General features: G+C 41.5%; 1 protein-coding gene across 2 annotated transcripts in view; it reads left to right on the plus strand.

The window, feature by feature from the left end:
- Window positions 1-22599, plus strand: part of LOC127573092 (neuronal migration protein doublecortin-like) — a 247615-nt gene that overhangs the window by 18598 nt on the left and 206418 nt on the right. The gene's annotated exons all lie outside the window — the stretch shown is intronic.

A 22599-nucleotide genomic window follows, 5' to 3' on the forward strand; every position in this document is an offset into this window, starting at 1 on the left:
GTTTATTTTAGTTGAATAAAGAGAGACCAGTGAATAATGTTTATCTCAAATATATTGACAGAGGTGAACACAACATCTGACATCCTTTCTGAAAAATGTGTTTTCATGATTTTGAAAAACATTTACAAATGAAAATAATCTGAAGTCATATGCTTGACCAGCAGAGGGTGCTGAAGAATGATTTAAGTTAGAACTGTTAGTTTTCATTTGCAGTCTACAAAAAAAAAGTCTACCAGTGCACATAGTCATCATTTGATGGCCACTGCAAATAGGTTGCTCATCCTGCTGGCATGTAAGGTATATCTTGGTTCCACTCCTACTCTTGAACTTTGCAACTCTTTGTCTCTCTCTCTCTACTTGCACTTTGGGAGATCAAATATAAAGGGACAGTACACTATCAATGGCAAGACCCTTAACAGTGTTGGTGTACAGAGGGATATTGGGGCCCAAGTCCATAACTCCCTGAAAGTGGCTGTTCAGGTTGATAGGGTGGTAAAGAAGGCATGTGGCATGTTTGCCTTTATAAGTCAAGACATTGAGTTCAAGATTCAGGAAGCTATGTTGTAGCTTTATAAAACTCTGGTAAGGCTGCATCTGGAATATTGAATTCAATTCTTGTTGCCCCATTACAGGAAGGATGTGGAGGTTTTGGAGAGGGTGCAGAAGAGGTTTACCAGGATGCTGCCTGGATTATAGGGCATGTGCTATGAGGAAGGGTTGCACAAACTTGGGTTGTTTTCTTTGGAGCAGTAGAGGCTGAGGGGAGACCTGATAGAAGTTTATAAGGTGCATAGATAGAGTAGACAACTGACATCCTTTTACCAGGGTTGAAATGTCTAATACTAGAAGGTATTCATTTATGGTGAGAGGGGGTAAGTTTAAAGGAGATGTGCGGGGCAATTTTTTTACACAGAGAGTGGTGGGTGCCTGGAATGCGCTGCCAGGGCTGGTGGTGGAGGCAAATATGATAGAGGTGTTTAAGGGGCTCTTAGATAGGCACATGAATGTGCAGAGAATGGAGGGATAGAGACACTATGTAGGCAGAGGGATTAGTTTAGTTAAGCATTTAAATACAAGTTTAATTATTTTGGCACAACTTTGTTGGCCAAAAAACCTGTTCCTGTGCTATACTGTTCTATGTTCAATGTTTTAAGTGCAATATCCAGAGAGTCAGTTGGACTCTTGCCCCAAAGCTTCTTTCATTAGAATAGGGCAAGGAAAAAGTCATTGAGAATCGCACGAATAATTCTCATCAGAGTGAAAATGAACCTCTTTTATTTCAAGGATCAGCCTTCTGGTAAGTTATCATTTTAGTATTTTTAAACCCAATTCACTATAAAAAGGGGGTTCCTTGAGGAGATGTATACTGTACCCTGTTAAATCCAATGCAACCACTTCAGTGTTAACAGACACAATGCTTATTTGTATTCTGGTACCTTCAGGGAATCACGGACTTGAGGAATGGTATAAAATTGTGTCTTAATGGTGACTCAAATTTAAACTGATGTAAATTGGAAGGTGCTACTTAATTGGGTACAGAAATAAGATAGTATGTACAGGAGTCAGAAACCAGCTTACTGTCCTCTGGGGGCCTGTGTTATGTCTGTTTATAGCTCTCTTGAGTGAGATGGAGAAATAAATAAAATAATGAGATGTCAGTGTACCATTAACATGCAGGATCTGTTAATGCTCCCTCCCTCACTTTCATAATTGGCTCGGTTTCTTTGCAGAAGTGGCGGTTGCTAAGTACGTAAGCACTATAAATATTTAGTTGTGGAAAAGTGAGTGAAAGGCGAGGGTGGAAAGGTGTATACGATCTATACCATCATTCAAAGTACTCCCAACAAAACAATTATCTTTCTCAAACTCACCCAAGGTAATTTAGAGGGATAGGCAACAAATGGAGATAGTAAAATTCCAGGGGTTACTGATGATGTCCTGTCACTTGATCAGAAAAATGGGATAACTCCCAGATCAGTGATGTAAATGGTGACAAACCAACTTTCTGAGATTTCTGCCAATTCCTGCACTATGTCCCATGGGCAAAGCATTGTCACCTGATGGAATTCCAAGGACAAATTGTTTTTCTGCATGAAGAGAATTGAACAATATCATTGTTGCTGTTCAGGTTTTGGGTTTAGATAGTTAGAATCTTGTTGCTTCAAACAATTGCTCTTTTACTTTAGGAGATAATGGACGACTGGAAATATGTATTGCATAGCAACACATTTTTTTACTCCATGCAATCTAATTTCAGTGATGAAGAAAATATATATGAAATTTGGAGACTTTATGTGAATTGCATGGTCTGCATGTATAGACCTCCCTGGCTGGTCCCACACACCCCGGGAACCTTCCTTTAATAATTTATTGATCTGGTTCTCACTTACCATCCCTGACCTCGCCTTCACCATGATAGCCTTGGGGTGGGGCACCAAGCTCATCACCCTCATACAAACCCCATCCTCGTCCACCAGTCTCTCAACTTAGACCTCTATTCCCACGTGTCTTCTGATGACCGTTCCTAATCCAACATTTGATATACCCCCTAGGCAAAGACACGTCCCTGATCACCAATAGTTCTCCAACTGATGATTATTACTCCCTGATAAACCGACACTCACTCCTAGCTAATCACAGCTCCATGATCCCTGGCAACCATTCCTTGCCCTGACTTCATTGCTGCCTTCCCTTCTCACCAATCCACACCCCTTTTCCCTGCACCCACCCTCCCCCACCCCAGGCTCAGTCCCAGAACCATTCCTTTCTACGTTTGCAGTGAATATAAGTGCCATTGTGCTTTTAAGAACCAAGTGCACCACATGGTATGACTTTTGATACATTATTGGACCAAATGTTGTCATAAGATTTTTGCCTTCAATAAAGGAAAGTCTATTGATTGTTTCATCTCAACTCTTTGCCTAAATAAATAGCAACATGAAAGGACCCACAAGCACTGTATTGGTGTTGAGTTTGGGATATCGGTGTTGAAGGATTTAGTAGGACAGTGAGCCAGTGGACTTGGTTCTCTAGGTAGAGAAGTGATGCTGGCAGCTTATGGATATGGTAGATGTATTGTTGAGCTCAAGAAATACAAAAGTGAATTCAGCCATTTGCCCAGTATGGGAGCAAGTAGGAATCTTCCTGGGGTGAATGATATTGTTGAGATCCCAGAAGAGGACACAGAATAGAGTAACACGGCCATGTGTGAGAAGACGAAGGTGATAATGTTGTTGGTGGTAGGGCTTGAGATGAATGAAAATTGGTGAAGTAGTAGGGGGAGGAGAATATCTCGACAACCTTCCAATATTGTAACTACCTGCATTAATACTGTGTGGGCAACCTGATCCGTGTTACGGATGACTGTGCCTGGATCAATTCTAACTTAAATAAATATGAAAATATTGGAAACACTCAGCAGAAGGAAAGAAAAACAGCATTAACATTTCAGGCCCAGGACCCTTCGTCAGAACTGGGAAACTTGGATCTGAAATGTTAACTCTGTTTCTCTTTTTACAGACATTGCCTGACCTGTTGACCAGCATTTTCTGTTTTTATTTGAGATATTCAACATCCTAAGTTTTTTTTTCATTTATTTTTAGTTCAAATGTTGGTCAGAGCACTTTCACATTTTATAACTGTTAAGTGAGCATAACATTTTGGAATTACAGTTGAAATGTAATTCAAATATGGTGTTTCACCATTGTTAATGTTTTAATATCTTAAGCTTAACAATAATACAGGGTGGCAGTTTCTGTGACCCAGACAGCAAGGCCTTTGATGGATTTCTGTGCGTGATGAAGACAGCATACACAGAGCAATGCTTGTGGATGAAAATCAGTGCTGCTCTTGGCTGGTTGCCTCATTGACATTGATAGGATTCTCCCCTGTTGCTGCAGCATCAACTAAACAGCACTGGATGTTTGGACTGGGTAGAGTTCTCACCCAATCATGATCATGTTCAGTTCTCCATAATAGCATCAGCAGAAGTCACATCATGTAGAGTGATGCTGATGAGAAGGATAAATGTTATGGCTTGCACAGGGCAAAAGGAACACAAGTTTCACCCTGAACTGAGAGAAGAAGGAAAAATCGCCTCAGTTTGCATTGAGAAGTGAAAGGGAGGAGAATGCCAGTGTGACCTGTGTTGGGTGAGGGGGAATGTGAGCATGAACTGAAAGGATAAAAGGAAGATGAATCCCTCTATATATTCCATGGAAGGAATGCCTTGGATTAATAGTGACAAGCAGGTAAACAATATTAAAGCGATTTGACAATCGGATATAGCAAATACAGTAAACAAATACAGCTCCAAAATAGTATACAGTTGCAGGAAGATGGGGTAGGATCCCTAAGAATCATGGAGTCACACAGCACGGAAACAGACCCTTTGGCCCAACTGGCCCATGCTGATGAAGGTTCCAATCTAAGCTAGTCCCATTTGCCCACATTTGGCCCATATCCCTATAAACCGTTCCTATCCATGTACCGAATGCCTTTTAGGTATTGTTAATCTACCTGCCCCTTAATGTACTTCCTCTGGCAGCTCATTCCATATACTGACCATCCTCCTATTAAATCTCTCCCCTCTCACCATAAACCCGTGCCCTCTAGTTCTTGATTCCCCAACCCTGGGAGAAAGACTGCATTGACCCTATCTATGCCCCTCATGATTTTATAATTTTACAAATTGTTACAATCTATTGTTACACCAGGAATGGAATGTTGATATATGATCACCATGTTTCCTGCAGCACTTTATGGTCACTATGTCGGATATTTCTATATTAAGGGCTGATTTTTGATTTTTCAGAGGCTGTTGGCTTGCTTTTGTCTTCCTCTCCACTGTTGGCTCAAAGTTATGCAACTCAGCTGACTGCAGACATGGCTCATAATTGCTGCAAATGGCTTTAATATAAACCTTAAGGATTTCAGATTTGCTTTCATCATTTCTTGATAACACAGCCAGACTTACACACAATTGTCCTTTTTTGTCAAATTTCATTCCAATTTCACCAGAAGGTTGAAATCCACCATAAGATTAAGTTAGTGATTAACTGAAGTTGTGTTGAAATCAATAACTGTTCACTCAGCACTGTTTCACGAGCAGGCATCAAGTCAGCTAAGCCGTCATATGATTGGAAACAAAATGCAAATCAAAAGCCTCTTGTATTTATCCGACACTAATCCTGCTCCACCTCTGGGCAAGATGGCAAGGGAAATCTTGTCCCTGCTGACATCTTTCTTTCTGGTATGCTATTTTCTGTTTTATAGAAAGCAGCAGATCTATAGAAACAGACTTTATAGAAAGAATGTCTGCCCTGCTGACCTTCTCCCTTTTAATATGAGAGCCGCATACTCTTCCTTCTTTCTGCATTCTCACTGTATTGACATAATGATTCATTGCTAACTCTTTCTCTCCTGACACCGCACATTCTTTATCTCCTTCAGTTTTCAGTTCCTCCCACAATCTATAAGCTTTTAAAACTCAAGCTACTCCTTGAATTAACTATTACTCCTCTAACCTGGCAACTTCGGATGAAACTGGAATCACAGATGGACACTCAACAGCTGTGGCCGGGCTTGCACAATATAACTTCCTACAAGATGAGATCAGGTAGCATAAGTGGCAATGACTAATCACTCCTGAATGAACTCAATGCTTTTTATCCATGGTTTGATAGGGAGAACTATGACACACCCACACAAGCCCCCACATCACCGGAAGACCCTGTTGTCTCAGTCTCTGAGGCCAACGTGTGAACATCCTTCAAGAGGGTGAATCCATGAAAGGCGTCTGGTCCAGACAGTGTACCTGGCCAAGTATTAAAGATCTGTGCAAAGTGGCTGGAGTATTTATGGACATATTCAGTCTCTTGCTCCTGTGGTCTGAAGTTCCCACCTGCTTTAAAAAGGCACCTATTGTAACAGTGTCCAAGAAAAGCGTGGTGACCTGCCTCAATGATTACCATCCGGTAACGCTTACATCAACCGTAATGAAGTGCTTCGAAAGGTTGGTTATGGTGCAAATCAACTCCTGCCTCAGAGATGACCTGGATCTACATCAGTTTGCCTATCGCCACAACAGATGCAATTTCTCTGGCTCCTCACTCTGCTCTGGACCATCTGGACAAAAGGAACTCGTATGTCAGGCTGCTATTCATTGACTACAGCTCGGTGTTCAACACAATCATCCCATCCAAACTCATCATCAAACTTCAAGACCTGGGCCTCTGTACCTCCCTCTGCAACTGGATACTCGATTTGCTCATTGGCTGACCCCAGTCAGTGAGGATCAGTAACAACATCTCCTCCTCATTGATCATCAACACAGGTGCACCTCAAGGCTACATGATTAGCCCCCTGCTCTGCTCTCTATACTCACATGACTGTGTGGCTAAGCGCAGCTCCAATGCCATATATAAATTTGCTGACAACACCACTGTTGTTGGGTGAATCACAGGTGGTAATGAGTCAGCATACAGAAGCGAGATAGAACACCAGGTTGAGTGGTGCCTCAACAACAATCTCTTGCTCAACATCAGTAAAACTAAAGAGCTGATTGTTGACTTCAGGAAGAGGAAGGAGGGTGAACATGTGCCAGTCTACATTGGGGGATTGGCGGTGGAGAGAGTCAGCAGCTTTAAATTCCTGGGCATTAACATATCGGATGACCTGTCCTGGGCCCGCACGTAGATGCAATCACGTGGAAAGCACACTAGTGTCTTTACTTTCTTAGGAGGTTAAGGAGGTTCAGCTTGTCACCAAACACTCTAATAAACCTCTACAGATGTACGGTTATCCTAATGTAAAGTATCCTGACTGGTTGTATCATGGTTTGGTACAGCAATTTGAATGCACAGGAATGTAAGAAGCTGCAGACAATAGTGGATTCAGCCCAATACATCACAGGCACATCCCTCCCCACCATCGGTAGTATCTACAAGAGGCACTACCTCAAGAAGGAAACATTCATCATCAAAGATCCCCACAATCCGGACCATGCCATCTTCTCGCAGGAGGTACAGAAGCCTGAAGTCCCACACCACCAGGTTCAAGGACAGCTACTTCTCTTCAACCATTCTGTTCTTGGGCCAGCCGACACAACTCTAATCCCTACAGTTCAGCAGCGCTATGACCACTTTGATCACTTTGCTCTAAAATGGTCTTCGTGTTTTTGTTTGTTCTAATTGTGTTTTCTTGTAAAAATTGTGTATAATTTATGTTTATGTTTTTCTTGTGAATGCTGTTTATATGGTGCTATGTGCCTATGATGCTGCTGCAAATAAATCTTTCATTGCACCTGTACATACATGTACTTGTGCATATGACAGTTAGCTAATTGGACTGTGGTCTTCACTCAAGTTGAAAAACTGAGGTGACAACGTATAGTAGACAATAAAGGCTCCAGGTTTGATCTGAGGCCTTTTGGAAAATTAGCTTGTCTCAGCCATAATAGTATCAAAAGTGCGATAGTCTGTTTTATGATGGAGGAAAAACTAATCCAAGGTTTCACCAGGTATTTCTGTCTGTTATATGAGCAGGAACCACTGCCTTTAAAGTAAGGCCCATACTCAACGAATGAAAGTGCAATATTACACCCCGAATATTTGAATCAAACAGAAACCTGCGTCATGGTTTTGAACTTAGGAAAGGAGTTACAGAGTTTGGGGTCTGGGCTGCTGAAGACATGGCCATCAATAGTACTGAGTCTAAAACCAGGGAAGATCAAGAGGCCAGAACTAGAGTTATGAACAGAAGAAAAAAACACGAGTGGGAGCAGGCTGTCAGGTCCTTCAAACCTGCCCCACCATTTAATATAATCATGGCTGGTCTGTGCTGGCCTCAGCTTCTCTTCTGTGCCATTTCTCCATACACTTCTATTCTTCGATCTATCAAATATTTATCCACCTCTATTGATCCAGCTTCCACCACCCGCCAGTGTAGGGAATTCCAGATTCACCACCCTCTGTGAATTCCAGATTCACCACGCCTTTGTTCAAGACTCTCCCACTAGTGAAAACCTTCCAACATCTACGCTGTCAAGCCCCCTTAGGATCTTATATGTTTGAATAAGGTCACCCCTCATTCTTCTACGCTCCAAGGAATACAGGCCCAAACTATTTAGTTTCTCTTGGTAAGATAGTAGCGTAGTGGTTAGCGCGACGCTATTACAGCACCAGCGATTGGGTTTCGATTCCCGTCGCTGTCTGCGAGGAGTTTGTACGTTCTCCTGTGTCTGCGTGGGTTTCCTCCGGGTGCTCTGGTTTCCTCCTACATTGCAAAGACGTACGGGTAGGTTAGTTTGGGTTTAAAATGGGCGGCGCGGACTTGTTGGGCCGGAAGGTCCTGTTACCATGCTGTAAATAAAAAAAAAAATAACCCTCTCATCCCAGGAATTAGCCTGGTGAACCCCCTTTGTACTGTCTCCAATGTTACTATATGTCTTCTTAGGTTCAGAGACCAAAACTGTACACAGTATTTCAGGTGAGGACTCACTAACACCCTGCACAATTGCAACAAACCTCCCTCATACCATTATAATAGCCCTTATTTAAATTGAAGACACTGGTTATGGACCGATGGTGTTCATCTTCAAACTGCATTTGGAATTCTGTAATATTGTGGTCACTACCTCCTCAGGGATCTTTATCCATGAGAACCCTTATTAATCATTCCTCAATACATAGGACCAAATCTAAACTAGCCCGTTCCAAGGTAAGCTCCACAATGTACTGATCTAAAAAGCAGTCCCTGATACATTTCATAAATTCTTCAATACCCTTGCCAGTTTAGTTCATCCAATCAACATGTGGATTAAAATCCCTCATGATAATTGAATTTCCCTTCAAATTTCCTCATTTATGCTCTGATCTATTAAGAGGTCACATTTTGGGGGTCTGTAGACTGCTCCCACCTGTGTGTTCCTTCCAATGTTGTGACTGTGACTGAGCCACATGGAGACTGGTAGCTGAGAGATATAAAAGGTCTTTATTCATCATAAACAGGCCTTTTGGAGAATCCATTTCTCCACTCCCCACACTCAACAGCACAGTGATGCCTTATTCTTTTTAAACACAAAGACAACAATAAATGCTTAACAACTGTTTCAATGGCTATAGTTACTCAATTTTAACATTTTGAGTGTAGACAGGTAATTTTACAGACTTACACATTTACAGTGGGGCCACATCCAGCCAGCGAAGCCTCTTTGAATATTCAAATACTGGTGGCTGATCTGAGGGTTTCTGAGCACAAAACACCAGACACCCAAAGTATACTACTTTTGTTACATTGTTGAGGGATAGCTCCTTGAATATACAAACAGCCAGAATATTAGAGACAAAACAGACATGTCCTGAACTGTGTATGACGTGGCAGGATATGTCTTTAACCATGTGATAATACAGGAGATTGTATTAATTTAATGCCTTCCCTAATCTCATCATTCAATGAGGGCCAATTAACATGAACATTCATCTATTGTCTTCCCCGTGCAGTTATAATGGTACAGAATCAGAATGTCCCACACCCGACATTGGAGTCAATGGGTTTAAAGTACCAGTGGAAGTTAAATTGTGAATAGGTCTTTGTTGAAGACTGGTTCTCATTTTAATTAATATCTGCTATCAATGTAATTTCATAACTCCAGAACAATCTCTAACACTTGATATCACGAGTCAGGACTGCTCTTGTACCTTCCTTGATCAAGAATGCACCCCACCTCCTTTTCCCTTTGGTCTGATCTTTTGGACCAGTGTATAATTTGGAGTACTGAGCACCCACTCCTGATCACCCTGCAACCACATTTCTGTAATAGCCATCACACTCGTTTGTTGCTTGCTGTGCTCTTAACTCATCTATTTTGCTATGTTCATTCAAATAAAACCATCAAGGTTTAATTTTTTTGCAGTTATTTACAACTCTGCTCTGTTTTGCATATTTTTGTTAACTTTTTCTGCTCTGGCCTATGGCACAATAACTATCATTTCCCCCCTCACTATCCTTTGTCACTGCTCTTTCATATCTTTTTGATTTAGAGGGGTCTCCTCCTCCCCTCGTTAGTTTAAAGCTCTCTCTACAACCCTAGTTATTCAATTCACCAGGGCACTGATCTCAGCATGACTCAGGTGGAGCCCATCTGTCTGGAACAGCTCTCTCCTTCCCCATTACTGGTGTCAATGTCCCATGAATCAGAACCCATTTCTTCCACATCAAGCTTTGAACCCTGCATTTACCTCTCAAATCCTATTTACCATTTGCCAGTTTGCATGTGACTCAGGTTATAATCCGGAGAATGTAACCCTTCTGGTTCTGCTTTTTAATTTTGCCTCAGGATCCTTCATCAGAACCTCCTTCCTCATCCTAGCTATGTCATTACTGTCACCATGGCCACTGGTTCCTAGTCCACACCGCAACCCCCCACCCATCCATTCCAAGTTCTTCTCCAGTCCAGAAGAGATGTCTTTAACCCTAGCACCAGGCAGAAAATATAGCCTGTGAGACTCCTTGTCTTTGCTGCAGAAAGCAGTGTCCATTCCCCTACCTAAGCAACCCCCTATGACGGCAACATTTCTCTTTCCTCTCCCCACTTGAATGGCTCCCTTGTCATGGAGCTATGGACTGTTTGCACATCCTCTGTGCAGTCGCCACCCTCGTTTGCACAGGGAGCAAGAACATTCTACCTGTTGGACAAGAGTAAGGGCAGAAGCTCCACTGGAACTATCCTCTGGATCCCTCTACCTGTCTCTTCTGCAGTCACACCATTTTGTCCCTGACCATTCAGCAATTTAGGGGTCATTAATTTAAGGGATGTGACTGCTTCCTGAAGTCCCGTGTTCTCCTCCCTGATGCGTTGCAGTGTTCGAAGCTCAGACTCCAGCTCATCGACCCAGAGCTGAAGTTCCTCAGGCAGCCAGCACTCGCTACAGACATGGTATGCATATGTGTCATGGAATAATATGCCCGGAGGAGCTCACACAGATAGGGAGGGGTGAGTCCATAAATAGATCTTGGTGCAAGTCAGGATACAGCCAGCAGGGTTTGGGAATGGGTTAAATTGGATAGGATGGAAATTGGGAAGATGAAAAAGATTTGGTTAGTCAGATTTAGAGTTAACAAAGGCATGGGGGAGTGTTTCAACAGCAAGTGAGCAGCAGCAGGGCCAATGTTCAGTGGTGTGGTAGCGGTCTTAGTGATGACTTTGATCAATGAGCTTTGGTCACCTTGGGGTGATAAATATTGTATCTATGGTTGCAGCAGTTTTGTTCAGTTTCAACCAAGTACCAGAGAGAGGGGTGGAGTCAGCAGCTAGGGAACAGAATTTGTGACGGGGACAAAAACAATGGTTCTCCCAACATTTAGTCAAAGGAAATTTCTGTTCATGTTGGTAAGCAGTCCGACAATTTAGACAGTGTGGAGGAGTGAAAAGGGGATTGTGGTGAGGTAGAGGTGAGTGCTGTCAGTGTACATGTGCAGGCTGTGTTTTGGATGATGTTGTTGAGGGACAGTGAGAAGATGTGAAAGAGAAGGCTGAGAGTAGATCCCAGGCACACCAAAGGTAACAGTGAGGTGTACAGAGGGTAGCCACTGACTCCATTGACACTGACTGAATTGAAGAGATTATAATTGTTCATGTTGAGTATGACTTGCTCAGCCGGCTGGCAATGTAGTGGCAGTGAGTGGTGAAATGATTTTCAAACTACCCTCCACTCCTTACTCTGGACAACAGGTCTATGGCATTACAATGCCCAAGCCTTTTAGAACTGTTTGGTTCACTGGGATACTCACCAAGTGCAGAATTTCCAGCAGGTCATGAACGGGCCCAGTTAAAGCAACACTGCATCTTTTGTGGTGAGGTTAAAGGAATAGGCCTTCCTTCACTTGCACTGATTAATATAAAGGTCCAAACCTTGTGATATTTAATCATCTGTGAGAAAGAATGAAATAAATGGCTTGAAAGTCCGTCAGAAGTCTTCAAACATCTATTGCTCTTGTGTTTAAAGTGTCTCAGGGCCCATATCCGCTCATCTGAAAGCCAGTGAGTGCAGCACTGTTCACTATTAAAATCCAACTGCATGTTGCTGGATGGCTGTTAACACTGGAGATGTCCACCCCACCAAAAGTTGCCTGTCACCAATGGGAACGCTGAACAACTTATTGTTGGCTGGATGGCTGTTAACACTGGAGATGTCCACCCCACCAAAAGTTGCCTGTCACCAATGGGAACGCTGAACAACTTATTGTAATAATTGCAGTAAAATACCGGTCAAAGAAGCATGGCTGCACAGGATGATAGGGTGATAAAGAAGGCATATGGCATGCTTGCCTTTATTAGTTGAGGCATTGAGTTCAAGAGTCAGGAAGTTATGCTGCAGCTTTATAAAACTCTGGTTAGACCGCATCTAGAATATTGCATTCAATTCTGGTCGCCAATTATAGGAAGGTGGTGGAGGCTTTGGAGAGGGTGCAGAAGAGGTTTACCAGGATGCTGCCCAGATTAGAGGGCATGTAATATAAGGAGAGGCTGGACAAACTTGGGTTATTTTCTTTAGAGCACTGGAGGCTAAGGGGAGACCTGACAGAAGTTTATAAGATTATGAGAGGCATAGACAGAATAAACAGCTAGTATCTTTTTCCCAGGGTCAAAATGTCTAATACTAGAGGGCATGCATTTAAGGCGAGGACAGTAAGTTCAAAGGAGGTGCAGGGAGCAATTATTTTACACAGAGGATGGTGCGTTTCTGGAACGCGCTGCCAGGGGAGGTAGTAGAGGCAAATACGATAGAGGCATTTAAGAGGCTCTTAGATAGGGACATGAATGTACAGAGAATGGAGAGATATGGACATTGTGTTGGCAAAAGGGATTAGTTTCATTAGGCATTTAATTACTAGTTTAATTATTTTGGCACAACGTTTGGGCTGAAGGGCCTGCTGCTGTACTGTTCCATGTTCTATGATCTACAAAGCTGATTGCCAAGAATTCCTTTGCATTGTTGTTGAATTAAAATGTAATCTTTACAGGCAATAAAGTATAGTGGTTGTTTTTTTTAAATGCTAGTGTCTACAACTACTCAAATAAAATCTTTTTGAAAGGAAGCTGGCAACTCCACTCCCTGGTACAAAAAAAATGTGATATTAGCATCACCACAGTGATGGTTTCTCCCTTTATCGGTAGTGAAAGAGTTAGTGACAGCATTGAACCTCCTTATTGAGATTCAGCTCACATTTCTCTGTAATGTATGAATTTGTCAGCCCGATGAATTCTGGACCACTTAGAAAAAGATCTTCTCCATATTTTTTATAACCTCCATTTGACATTTATTCTTTCTTGAGATTCCCGGCACAGCCTTTTCCTGAGCAGCAGTGTCAATAGGTCCAGAGATTGTTCTCTGTTATAGACTAATGAAAAAAAGACTTATTAATACTGTGCAAAGAGCAGATGCTTATAAATGAAGCTTCTGATCGTGTGTGGAATATGATTAGAATTCCCTCTTTAAACCCTCTTCCCCTCCCCCAGCCCTGGTACTTTTCTTCATTGCCTTCCCAAAGATACAGAACCACATAGGGTTTTGCTTCATTTGGCTTAAGCCAGCATGCATAGTAGTTTAACACAAATTTTTAGGTGCCTGAACATATGCAGTAAAATCAGCTTTGCCATCCTTTCTGCACATAAAGACCCTTCCTGTGCTGACAACACCATTACTGATCTAGTAAAGAGACTCCTAGGAATGGCTTAGCTGCCAGGCCCATAGTGTGGGGGAGATGGAGGCAAAGAGAGGCCTGAGGGAAGGGAGGGCCAGTGGAGTAGTGGGAGTGGTGATTTGATTGTCAGGGGATGGGGAAGGTTGAGGCAATCAGGATCTCGAGCTGGGTTGGTCTTGAGAGGGTGATCACCCCAAGATGGGAGTCATCCATGTTCATGATTAGCTGATTTGGAAGTGGATCAGGGTGATGGGGCCAAAGTCCTATGGTGAATGATCTGAAAGAGAGCAGCTGCAAGTGGGGCAGGATAATGTAGGCGGAGAGAAAAGGATGCTTGGTTCAAGGGGTTTTAAAATCTAGAAGGAGACTTACCTGTAAGCGGTTCCAGGTATTGAACTCAATGGCACAGGGCCACTGAATGAACTCTCCTTTGATTTTCCCTTAAGAAGTTTTTGCATGTATTTTGCTTCAGCAAGACTGACCAGCACTGTTTGAGGTCCACATGTGTAAAAAGGAATTTTAAGCAAGTGACAATAAAGCATATAGCGAATTCCATTTGATACTCAATCACAAGTCTAGGTTCCTCCATTCATAAACCTGTCAGAAGCACAGAGCATCCAGAAGCAATTGGCATCCTCTGAATTTGCAAAAAGTACCTGGTTGTATTTAGCCTTTTAATTAATTTCCTTTATGAAAGCAGAAAAATGTTGTGCTTTGCCAAATATGTTCTAGAGATGGGTACCTGACTCAAGTGGCATTTATTGATAATGAGTGTTGGTGGGCTATTTGACTGTGGAAAGCATCACATTTGAGCCTATTTATATTCTTGTTTGTCCATATTTGCATCTTCCCAGCAGGACTCACTGGATAATAAAGTAGGAGTAAAATCAACTGATTGTTTAAAAATATCTGCCTAATCATAACAAATAAATTTCACTGCTCTTCAAATTATACAAAAAATATTAAATTACTATGATCTCTTTTTATTCCATAATTAATAAAAATGCTGAGCTGCCAAACCACAGATCTATCCAAACAACTTTGTACCTGTACATGAGGGGAGTAGCTTGGGGTGTCTCATGGCATCTTTGTCTTGTAGAAGACTGGTTGCAAACCCACTGAAGAAACCTACTTTTGCAAAGTGCATACCGGCTGATGCCATGTGTGCATTAATATTACAGTTTTTTTAAAGAAAGAACTTTTACTTCTATAAGATAAATTACAGATGAGAGAAATTTTGGTCAGATTTGGATTTTAAATGGTGTGACAAAAGAAGTGAATACGTTGGTATTTACATCAAACTATAAATTTCCAATTGAATTTATTTCATTAATAGTTTATAAATCTTCAGACTTTTAGAGACAGTTGCATATAAAAACATGGGCAAATATATAGTTGTTTTGGGAAGATGTGAAACCTTACTCACATTAATAAGATAATAATTTGCTGTGTGTCAGCCTTTTTGTCTATCGTCTGACTTTATGTTGCCAATGACACATTTTCAAGAAGCATTTTGAAGAGAATTTTCCAAGACTCCTAAAGAACAAGAACCTTCACACATCTCTTTACAACACTGGATAAAGTCCCACACAGTTTCTGTCTAAGCATCTTTATTTTTATCTTAAGTATGTGTTAAATTCTGATAAATCTGGCTTAAAGTAATGTTAAATAGAATCAAAATATATAATTATTTATCATAATTTCCTTCATTTAAGGTCAGAAGTTTTCTTCACGAATAGTTTCATAAATAAGTATATATCAACTTAATGAATGATATTAATATATTATTGTCTTGTTAATGCATTCAATGTTGAATCTGTGGATCTGGTAATGTTATCGACTTAAGCTGATGTTTGTGGCATTTCGCAGTTTCATTTGCTTAATTACTATCCATCTGTAACCGACTATAATGATCGAATGTGGATCAGAATGTTGACTGGCAGCACAGTTTCAGAATTGAGTCCCAAAAGAGACCTCCATTCATTTTTTTTTGCAAAGCATACCCAGCAAAGGAAGTCTGCTGACATTTTCTGAGCCGAAGTCTAAAAACTACCGACTTCCACGCTGGTGAAAACGTCTGCCTTGCCGACACTATCCACGGGTGAAGAGACAGGAACGATGACATGCTTTAATCTGTACAACATAATGACCATAATGGCAAGCAAAAGGACCAGGAGACTGAAAAATATCGCCACATAGGTGTAAACATTTGACGGATTACCGACTGAGTCCTCTATAACTGTAGCCACAGTTGGCTGGTGGAACATCCCAGTGGTGAAATTTCCAAGTTGCCTGAAGTAAGACTCGGTCATAGTCAAAGTTTAACGAAATGAAATTAACTCACAGGTTTTGCATGCTGAAGCAACCCGGGGATCTAGCTTCCTTGGAGTAAAGCTGAGACTCTCCTAAGCATTGAGCTTTGCAGACAGTCACTCACGTTTTGTCCAAGTTTCTGTTGATACCATGCTGAAGCTTGAAATATGTTTTCAAAGTATGTCAAGGAAAGGTGGCTTCACAATGCTGTAGCAAAACTACTCTCCCACTGAGCACTTAAATGCAGACGTGAGAGCGCAAGAGAGCAAATGACTATGAGAGGACAACATTTCATATTAGTCTCATTTACTTAAACAGATGCTTCCCACTAGAGGATCACTGTTGATAATCACATTACCTATTTGACAGCCAGATTGCAATGCCTCTGGCAGATTTTATGAGGCGAATCACCAGTACCATCTCTGAAGCTGACAAATTGTCTCATAGGCTAAAATCCCTTTGAACTCATCTCTCATGTCACAGCTCCTTGCAAATAATAGTCTCTCTCCCAATTGTCTCCCTCTCTCTGCAGCCCTTTAGCAGTAAGGGAGCTTGTCAGTGAGTTAAATTTTGTTTGCCTAGTCAGCAGCATCAGAGCTGAAGGGAAAAATTATGTCATATTCAAATAAAGACAGATTAATTTATCTTTCAATTGATGTTTTCACAGACTAGATTGAATCATTTCTATTTCTCATTAGTTCAAAAGAGTGCCAAGTGTCCGCATTGTGGTTGTTAACATTTCATGTACAAATCTTTATACAGAAAATTGATTGTTGTTTTCCAATTAGCATTATTTTTGAAGGTTATACCAGAGTAAGGTTAAGAGAAGGAAGATAAAATAAAACAATTTTGTTCTTTCAATTCTGGGGAGTTAAAATCAATTGCTGATCAGTGCATTTTAATCCTTCTGCTAATTTCAATGGGAAAAACAGATACTTGCATCAAGCAGGTTTTGTTTTCATCTCTTTTGTATAGTTTTGTCTGTTCCCTCCCCTGAAAGTGGTGCTGCTCCATCAAGATGTGGCTCCTGTGTTCATTTGCTTCTTCCTAACTGATTTCAGTTTGGTGTAAACCATGACAGAAGCAACAAACAATCTGCTGGAGGAACTCCACGTGTCAAGCAGCATCTGTGGGAAGAAAAGAATTGATGACATTTTGTGTCAAAGCCCTGCATCAGGACTCCTGATGCCAAAACATTGACAATTCCTTTCCTCCCACAGATGCTGCTTGATTCACTGAGTTCATCCAGCAGATTGTTTGTTGCTCCAGATTCCAGCATCTGAAGATTCTTGTATCTCTAAGCTAACGCAGTGACTGGTAGAGGCTTCCTAACCATGAGGGGCATCACAAACAAACCTGATGCCATCCTGAAATCACACTCCCCACAGGCTCATTTCTATCAGGCATCTCAGTAAAGCAATTACAGCAAGAACACATACCAATTTTCCATTCCTCAACCAGGGAGTTAATAGTTAATTGTAAAATACCTACCTGCAATGTTAGATACAAGAGATTCTGCAGATGCTGGAATCTGGAGCAAGACACACAAAATGCTGGAGGAACTCAGCTGGTCAGGCAGCATCTATTGGAGGGAAATAAACAGTCAACGTTTTGGGTCGAGACCCTTCATCAGGACCTGAAACATTGACTGTTTATTTCCCTCCCTAGGTGCTGCCTGACCTACTGAGTTCCTCCAGCATTTTGTGTGTGTTACCTGCAATGTTATTTTCAAATAACTCAACACGACACGATCTGCCTGGCCCAGAGGTGGAGACTTTGCCTTGGAGCTGTGCAGGAAAAAATATCCCACATTCTTATTGCCAGCATCCGGAGTAACTAAATTTGCGGGTGGGCCCCTTCACCTGATGACAACTGGGACTTACATCTGAGACTTTGGGATGGCTTTGGGAGTAGGAACAACAACAGCTCTATATTGCACAAGATGTTCTGTATTTAAACTTATACTTAAACGTATATTTAAATTTCTGTATTTAGTTCAATTTGGCATCGTGTTTGGCACAGACATTGTGGCCTGCTCCTGTACTGTACTCTTCTATGTTCTATATTCTATAAACGGAAAGTTGGCTGCTCCATATCAAATCAGTATGGGATGCCCTCTTTTCCCGTATAATTTTCTCAAACCGCAAAGCTTGAGTCTGGGTCTAGTGCAAGGCTGAATGGCTCCAGGACAGTACTTGCCCCCGAGGCACATGCAGTGACAAAGTACCAGGCACAGACCACATAATCCAGGGTCTGTGCCCAGCTCTCTCGGCTGGCACTGACCTCTGAAATAATTTCTGGGTAACAGAAGAATGCCAAGGCAGAACAAGCCCCACCCACAGAAAACTCCAGCCATAACGTCCCACCTGGAGAACCTTGGCTAGTTAAGGCATGCCCAACCTGGCATTCTTTCAAAACCTGTCATTGCTACTGTTGTGAAAAGCAGATGGGGACAGACAGGAGGGTGAAGAAGTGAGGAGAAACAGCAGCAATGCCAGTAACAACAATTCCCTGACCTTTTAAAATATATCGGCAATCCTGTTGGGAAAGGCTCTCAGTGGGGAAGCAATACAATGAATAATCATGAACAGTGTGTGGGTCAGCGGTAAGTGCACTCAGATCACCACTGAAAAGAAATTTGGTTCAATTTTTTATTGTTAAATGTGCACAATTGATTTATCTTTACATTAATCAAACATTTTAACTTCCCCAGTACATAGTACATACAAATTACACCAGGAGGAGGCCTTAGGCATAGGGTCAGAGAGTGATTCAGCACGGAAATGGGCCCTTTGGCCCAACTGGTTGATGCTGACCAAGATCCCCATCTAAGCTATTGCCATTTGCCCCCATTTGGCCCATATTCCTCCAAATCTTTCCTATCCATGTACCTGTCCAAGAACCTTTTAAATGTTGTTGATATACCTGCCTCAATCACTTCTTCTGGCAGCTCATTCCACATACTGACAGCCCTCTAGGCAAAAAGGTTGCCCCTCAGGTACCTGTTAAATCTCTCCCATCTCCCCTTAAACAAATGCCCTCTAGTTCTTGATTCCCCAACCCTGGGAAAAACCCTGGCCTCTTGAGTCTATTGCACCATTTAATGAAATCAAAGCTGACCTGGCTGAAACTACAATTTTACATTCCAGTGTTCCTGTGGAAACATTTCATCCCCTAGTTTGTCAAGAATTTATCTACCTCTGTCTTAAAAATATTCAAAGTTTCTGCTTCTGCCACTGTTGAGGAACAGATTACCAAAAACTCATGATCATCAGAAAAAAAATTCACCTCATCTCCATGTTAAATGGGTGAACCCTTACTTTTAAACAATGATCCTTAGTTCTAAGTTCTTTCACCTCTCCACATCCGCCTTTTCAAGATCCCTTAGGATCCTATATGCTCCAATCATGTCACCTCTTACTCCTCTAAACTCCAGTGAATACAAGCCTAGACTGTCCCATGTTTCCTCATTAAATATCCCACCCATTCCAGGTATTGATCTAGTTAACCTTCTCTGAACTGCTCCACTTCATTAACATTCATTGAAAAGGGGATAAATATGGTTGCAGTACTGCAGAGAAGGTCTTACCAATGCCCTATTTAACTGAAGCACAACCTCCCTAATTTTGTAATCACTTCCCTTCACTTCAAACAGTAACACTCTGTTAGCTTTTCTAATTACTTTCTGTACCTGCAACCTATTCCTCCCTATCATCATATTGGGGGCCTTTTTGTGTCGGTGAATCAGTATCACGTTAAGTTTCCCAGTCAAGCCCTTGTATCTGATTGCAAGAAATTTATTCCCCTGTCCAAGATTAAACAACTGAATTTAAATTTAAGGATAATCCCAATTAATACTCTTATTTTTGTTTGTTCGTGGCATATAAGTGTCACAATGCAGCATATACTGTCTGTCTCAATTGCCTCCGCCACACCCTCTGCCCCCTCCCGAACAGAATATTTTGCCAAACCATTCGAGGCTAGTTAAGGGTTAACCACGTGGATATGCCAAAAGTTGCATGTAGCCCATTTGAGGCAGATTAGTATTAATGAACTAGGTAGATTTTTATGATATTCAAGTAAACACCATTACTGATTTAAGCTTTTCTTTTCTAATTTTATTTAAATACTTGAATTTAAATTCCCCAGTTACTGTGGCAGGAATCAGACTAATGTCTTCAAATCAATGATTCATGCCTTGGGATAGTAAACCAATTAGTTAACCACTAAGCACTTGTAGTCTTAACCTAATTTTTTACAGTTTACAACTTATATAATTACTTTAATATAATGAAATATCCCAAGGTACTTAAGACGAGTATTATCATACTGAAATCCACGTGTAACCCGGGTCCCTGACCAAAGGTTTGGCCACAGAGATGGATTTCACAAGACAATTATGGTTAAGGCTCAACTCCATTCATTCACGCAGAGCAATAGTGGGATGCCCATTTACTGTTTGTTGAGGAGTGTTTGCCTTAACCAGTTCATTGTTTACGAAACAGTATTTCCTCATATCATCTTTGCTTACCTTTTATGAGTAAAAATCAATGCCTTTCTGTTACTGCTTAATGTTATTGAATGTAAAAGTCTGCATTTGCTATTCCATTCCCTTACCTAATTTATACACCTCTCAGATGCTTTTGCTCTTGACATTTCGAAACACTTTTAGCAGCCCAATTGTTTGACACCATTGCCTATTTTTGGTGATCTAAAGCACTGTTGTATTTTGATGGCAACACTGGTCCCCTGCAAAGATGCAGTGTGGAAATGATGTTAGGGCAGATTACACAAAGAAGGAAGTTCTAAAGCAGGTCCCTATGACTCTTGATGGGCCCACACCCAATTAGCACATCTCTCTATACTTCACTGCACAGCGTTCAGAGAAAGGCATATTCTCCATGGTTTCTATGCAACAGCAACATATTATGGCTGCCAAGGAGGAGTCGCAGTATGGAGAGGTGAGGGAGACAGCTCCCACATTCACTCAGATGGACATGAACGGCCTGATCCATGAAATTCAAGGAACGTTTGTGCACTAGGGGGTGGGGTTTGGGATGGTGCTGGGTCATAAGACCTGCCAGGCCCACCATAAGAAGAGGTTACCACCAGGCTCAAGGACAGCTTCTATCTCACTGCTATAAGACTACTAAATGGTTGCCTAGTACAATTAGATGGACTCGCGACCTCACAATCTACCCCGTTATGACCTTGCACCTTATCTGTATTGTTTTACCTTGATGCACTGTGTTACCTCAATGCACTGTGTAATGAATTGATCTGTATGAACGATACAAGTGATAATAATAAACCAATTCCAGCTCCAATTCCAGGTTGACAGGAGATGACCACAGTAGTCTCCCCAAGGAGTATCCCTGCATAATGGAGTAATGCAGGAGGAAATTGCATGTCCACACAGCACGTGCTAGAGCGATTCGTACACCACTGATAACACTGGAGGTCCTAACAAGAGAGTGTATTTTATGCAGGGATCTGAGTTCTTTAAGTGAGGTGCCATGCATCAGAAAATAGGTGTTCTAGCAAGCTACTCAAGCATTTGGAGCAGGGATTTATTTATTCATGTGCTGCATTCAGTTCAGATGGATCTGCAAAGTAGGGTGTGAGGGATTTCATGTCATCTGATCTTCCCTGCTTGGTTATTGGTGCATGATGTTAACGGTAATGGTTGGATTATGGGAAGTTTCTCTTGGTTTGAATTGAGGACTTTACTCTTACATGCTCCACAAGGGAAAGTGTCTCCCTGTCAAGAAATCCCTTATATCCTGCGCCAACAATGCTTCCCTCCTTCGCTCAGCTGGGAGATGAGGCTGGAGATGCAAAGGAGGGACATCCCCCTGCTACTTGCCTTCCTCCTCCTGCTCCTCTTGCTTCTACTGTATTTTGAAATATAGTGGTCACAAACCAATGGTTTTACCATTTATGCCAATGTAGCAACTTGGATCTAGCTGAGAGTTTGATGGGTTTCCCCCCTTTTTCTGCATTGCTCAAGTATTGAAATCCAAATCTATTGAGTATATACAAATTCCATCAGCCATTTAATTCCATTAAGCTATGAATTCTTCATGCAGACACCTAGGTAACGAGTGTTGCTGGGCCATCAGAGCCATCTCTAATTCCACCTTTGCCGAGTTTCCACTCCAGTGGGTTGAAATGAAGAATGGCCATCTGGAAAATTATTCCGCCCCGTCCACTTACTATATCATGGATCCTGAGTACAGTTGTGTTATTTTTACTGATGCCCTGGCTGAAGGTAATTCACTTAATACAGACTTGTACTAAGCTTGGCATTCTTCCATGGCCATGAACTTTATTGCCAAATTAGACAGTGCATTCACAGTCCAAAAGTGTTGGAGAATGCTGAATCCTATTTTCTGCAGGTATTCTGTGCATTCAATTCTGCTGATCAATGTTGTTCAATGAACAGATTCAGCTCATACTGAGATTATCGTGTTCACCATTTTATAAGCATATTTGTGATTAGAGAAAATATATTTCCCACAAATTAATAAAATGCAATAATAAAATGATCCATAAATTATCACATTTCTTTCTCTTCAATAA

This window comes from Pristis pectinata, chromosome 8 (assembly GCF_009764475.1).
Source record: "Pristis pectinata isolate sPriPec2 chromosome 8, sPriPec2.1.pri, whole genome shotgun sequence".
NCBI classification, from domain to species: Eukaryota; Metazoa; Chordata; class Chondrichthyes; order Rhinopristiformes; family Pristidae; genus Pristis; species Pristis pectinata.